We start from the raw sequence: 5,588 nt of genomic DNA, 5'->3' as shown, positions 1-5,588 counted from the left end.
GGCGCTGCAAAGCCGGCCGCCGATTGGATGGAACGAGCTGGTGGGCGGGCCCCGGGACTGCGGACAAGACAGCGTTGGGGGTGAAGGAGGAGGCCCCGCCCCTCTGAGGAGCTTCGGAAGTGGAACTTAAAGGAGCCGCCCCCCGGAAAGGCTGCCTCGACCCAGGCTCTGGTCTGGAAATCTGCTCGTCGGGATAACGTTTCTGTCAAACGGGGCGGTGCGTTCTGGAGGAGAGCGTTCAAACGTTTAGCTCTTGTCTTTCTGCTTTGGGGGTTAAATACGCCTTAAGCCTTAATTTGACCCTGGGTCAGTAATTTAACTGCCTCCGACTGCCTGCCAGATGAAAAAACAGGCACAAGGTATCACTGGAAGTAAGTGCTCCAACTACCGTATAATTGCACTCATTTCACACGCTAGCAAGATTATGCTCAAAATCCTACAAGGCAGGCTTCAGCAGTACGTGGACCGAGAACTCCCAGAAGTACCAGCTGGATTCCGAAGGGGCAGAGGAACCAGAGACCAAGTTGCTAACATGTGCTGGAATATGGAGAAAGCCAGGGGGTTCCAGAAAAACATCTGCTTCATTGACTATGCGAAAGCCTTTGACTGTATGGACCACAGCAAACTAAGGCAAGTTCTTAAATAGGAGTGCCTGACCACCTTATCTATCTCCTGAGAAATCTATATGTGGGACAGGAAGCAACAGTTAGAACTGGTCATGGAACAACTGATTGGTTCAAAATTGGGAAAGGAGTACGACAAGGCTGTATATTGTCTCCCTGCTTATTTAACTTATATGCAGAATACATCATGTGAAAGGCTGGACTGGAGGAATCCCAAACCAGAATTAAGATTGCCAGAAGAAATATCAACAACCTCCGATATGCAGATGATACCACTCTGATGGCAGAAAGTGAGGAGGAATTAAAGAAACTCTTAATGTGGGTGAAAGAGGAGAGTGCAAAAAAATGGTCTGAAACTTAACATAAAAAAACTAAGATCATAGCCACTGGTCCCATCACCTCCTGGCAAATAGAAGGGGGAGATATGGAGGCAGTGACAGATTTTACTTTCTTGGGCTCCATGATCACTGCAGATGGTGACAGCAGCCACAAAATTAAAAGACTCCTTCTTGGGAGGAAAGCGATGACAAACCTAGACAACAAAAAGCAGAGACATCACCTTGCCGACAAAGGTCCGCTTGTTCAAAGCTATGGTTTTTCCAGTAGCGATGTATGGAAGTGAGAGCTGGACCATAAAGAAGGCTGACCGCCAAAGAATTGATGCTTTTGAATTGTGGTGCTGAAAGAGACTCTTGAGCATCCCCTGGACTGCAAAGAGAAGAAACCTATCCATTGTGAAGGAAATCAACCCTGAGTGTTCACTCGAAGGACAGATCCTGAAGCTGAGGCTCCAATACTTTGGCCATCTCATGAGAAGAGAAGACTCCCTGGAAAAGACCCTGATGTTGGGAAAGTGTGAAGGCAAGAGGAGAAGGAGACAACAGAGGATGAAATGGTTGGACAGTGTCATTGAAGCAACCAGTATGAATTTGACACAACTCTGGGAGGCAGTGGAAGACAGGAGGTCCTGGTGTGTTCTGGTCCATAGGGTCACAAAGAGTCGGACACGACTTAACGACTAAACAACAACAACAAGGATGAGAAAATAAGGGTGTTACTGTGTATCTGCTGAAGACCCTCTCTTTACTGTTAAAGAAGAGCAACGGAATTGGGATTATAAATGTGGGATTACTATGAATGTGTTTGTGTGAGAACTGGATAGTGAAGAAAGCTGTCCTTTCTTGGCTGGGGTGACTGTCAATCTAACACTTACCAATTGTTTTTTCCTGCCTCTGAATTCAAAGAGAGCCCCACCTGTCTGTTCAGTGCTTTTTCTCTCTTTAGAGCAGGGGTTTTAAACTCAATTTACCTGGGGGCCGCTAGAAGCAGAGTCTGGGTGAGGCTGGGCCGCATCAGATTTTCCGCCAAGCGGAGCAAGAGCCCGAGGAAGCTGCCCAGGAGTTTCCTTAGCCAACAGACAGGTGGGCTGGCTGGCAGGCTGCAGTTCTGGATGGAGGGTGCAAGAGGTGCTGTCTTGGGAGAGAGCCGACGAGTGAGCCAAGGCTTTTTTTTTACTCTTGACAGCAGAGGACGTGTGGGTGCTTTGGGGAGGCAGGCAAGGCGAGGGCCACAAACTATCATCTGGGAGGCCGCAAATGGCCTCCGGGCCGCATGTTTGAGACCCCTTCTTTAGAGTTTGTTGAGGTCTGTTGCAGGAATCAATCATGTTTTTCCTTTGGTGGCTGATCTGTTCAAATGTAAGTAATGAAACTTTTATTCTTTCTCCTTCTAATGACTCAGAGTGATTTATTGAGACTGTAAGTGCCAGTTAATGAGAAAAGGGATGGGCTACCTAGGAAACTGGAAGCTTTTCTGATGTGAATCTGTGCACTGGTGCTGCACAGTTAAAGAAGTTTAACAAAACTTCAAAACTCAATGATACAGTTTGGGCACATCATAAGAAGACAAGACTCACTGCAAAATGCAATAATGCTGGAAAAAGTGGGAAATGGATTGACTCAATAAATGAAACCACAACCTTGAGTTTACAAGAGCTTAGTAGGGCTGTTCATAACAGAACCTTTTGGAAATCAATAATCCATAGAGTTATTATAAATTGGAAGTGATTTAATGGGTCATAACAACCAGAACATATAAACATATGTCTGTAGAAGGATGCAGCAGAGGGCACTTGACCTCTCCTTGAATCTTACATTTATTATTTTTATGCACACAAATTGACATGGTGGCTGGAATCTTGTTGGGTAATTCCATGTGTGTAAGTAAAGACCCTGGTCCTGGCAGCAATGATTTTCAGGCATTAAAGGCTCTCTGCTCTGCATCTCCCAACGGTCTCACTAGGTCATAATGGAACTCTGGAGAACCTCAGAAGGGGGGAGGGGTTAGGAAAATGTAAATTAAAGATTAACATCTGTGGCCAATGAGATAATCAGACTTTACATACACAGGTTGTATACAGCAGTGGTCCCCAACCTTGGGCCTCCAGATGTTCTTGGACTTCAGCTCCCAGAAATCCTGGCCAGCAGAGGTGGTGGTGAAGGCTTCTGAGAGTTGAAGTCCAAGAACATCTGGAGGCCCAAGGTTGGGGACCACTGGTATACAGGATTCTAGCCACTGTGTTGCTATAGTGTGAACCATGTGCACAAATTATAACTTACTACTATGCAGCTTTGTTCTCCCTCCAGAAGTTTCCATATGCACATGTGTACAGAGTACCATTTTCTTGTAATATTTTGTACCCTTTTTTTAGAAAAACAAGAACACTCTGTAAAAATAAGCAATAATATGCTATAGCTGCAAAATGACTTCAGATAGGGGTGGTCTATCTGTGGCAGAAAAATTGCCTGCTTGAGAAACACTTTTTGGTTGCTGTGTTAGAATTCAAAATAGCTGTGGGGAAGTTTGCATTTTGAATATTGTTGCAGATGTGCTATGTTACAAAATTAATTACAATGAGAAATTTAACTATGTGAACAATACCTGGGGCCTCAGTATTTTACTCTATGTATTTGAAGAAGTGGATTATAATCCATTAAAGCTCACATTGAAATAAGTCTGTTTCTTGTGATATCTTTACAACTAACTGACTTAGCTCCAGTTCAGCTGCTGACCTGTGATATGTAACACTTTCCTTCCATCCATGACATCATTACCTCATCAACTGTAACATAGAATATGAAGAAACAATCACATTTATTCTTCATCATATTATGTGAACACTCTCTCTTGCTATAAAACTAATTAAACATATTAGTTATACTGAAACAGTGTGAAGGAGAGAGAGCCAGTGTGCCGTCCTCCACGGAGCGAAGAACAGAGGAAAGTCATGGATGTGTGGAAGGCATACTCGTAGAAATAGAACAAGATAAGGAGGAAGGGAAAGGGTCACTTGAAGTGTGCTTGGCTGATGAGAAAGGGGAGGAGGTGGATTTGATTGTGTGGGAGGAGGATATAAAAGAGGAAAAAGGTGTGCGAAGTTTTAGAATTGTAACGGGCGAACTAGGAGACACGAGGGACCGGGCAGTGTAGACGGAGTGGAGCGCAGGACAAGAAGATTTGCCACGCTCATGAAAGAGTTTCCAAACCTCCAACTGGGAGGAGGATTACTACCTGACCCAAGAGAAGTGCATGCAAAGAAAGAGGATTTAGAGCCGTTAAAATGGACAGTGGTAGTATACCCCCGCAACTGGCGTGGGGGGAGGAGGGTGATCTGTCCCAGTCCCTCTTTACTCCAGCCACAACACGAGGGGTACTGGGTGAGACACCCGTGTTGTGGGACAGTATGTGCTGTGAGGAACACCCCACTGAGGCCCATGACCGATCTGGAGCGTTTTGGACCGGCCCCTCAGTGAGGAATGATATTAAAACACCGGACATGAGAGTACAAAGTTATCGCCTCTTGCCTGAGTTGAGTTTGATGGACCCCTTTGAGCTTGTTGAATTAAGTTTGTTTAGTAATAAATCAAGTCGTGTTAAGAATATGGAGCAGCCTCCGTCTCTTCTTCCCTCACCAACACAGAGGTCGCACATGATAGACAACGAACCTAATTACAAACAGGAATGAAGTTCCTTGTTGAATTGCAGTCCTAATGTATTGTAGTTATTACTCCATTGTGAGCAAAATGAATTAATTAATCTGTAAATCATAACTGCAAAGGCCAGAATCCTAGTGCCCTGCATCACTGTGTAAGTAAGGACATTAATGCAACAAATCTACTTTGCTAACAGGCTATCCATCACCCCATCCCTCAACTACTAATAGAGCAAACAATGACAAACTTGGCCATGTGGTGGATGGTAAATAAAAGGGAAATGCTATTTGTTTGTTTGCAGTTACACATGTATTTTGCCAAAGCAGGAATGACTGCGGTGATGTTAGTATTACAGCACAAACCCATACAGTGGTGCCTCACTTAGCGAGTGCTTCGCTATGCGATGAATTCGCATAGCGAGGGGGTCCGGGCCATCGCTGGAGCGTTCGCTCAGCGATGGGCCCCTATAGCGTTTTTTCGCTTTGCGATGATCGCTAAGCAATTCGCTTAGCGATTTTTGCAGAACGAAGCGGGGAGAACAGCTGATCGGCGATTCCAAAATGGCCGCCGGAAGGTCCGCGCCGCATTTTCGCGCCCTGCCCTCGCTTACCGAGGGCGCGAAAATGGCGGCGCTATGGAAAAACATCGCTTAACGGTGAGTTTTAAAGCCATAGGAATGCATTGAACAAAGTTCAATGCGTTCCTATGGCTTTTTTATTCCCGTTTAGCGATGTTTTCGCATAGCGAAGGTTAATCCGGAACCACTATGCGAGGCACCACTGTATATGAATTTCATTGGAATCAGTGACAGTTTTGCTGAGGTGATCTGGTAAAAGATAGCATGTATCGTCCATCAATTTCTGTTATATATCAAATACTGACAGAAGAATACTCCCATTAATATATTTAAATACTAGATGGCCAATATGCCATGTTGTCTTGTGTTTGATCAGGGCTGAATGTGGGGTCAATC

The sequence above is a fragment of the Pogona vitticeps genome, chromosome 4 (assembly GCF_051106095.1).
Source record: "Pogona vitticeps strain Pit_001003342236 chromosome 4, PviZW2.1, whole genome shotgun sequence".
Taxonomy (NCBI): domain Eukaryota; kingdom Metazoa; phylum Chordata; class Lepidosauria; order Squamata; family Agamidae; genus Pogona; species Pogona vitticeps.
Note: the sequence above shows the minus strand (reverse complement) of the source record.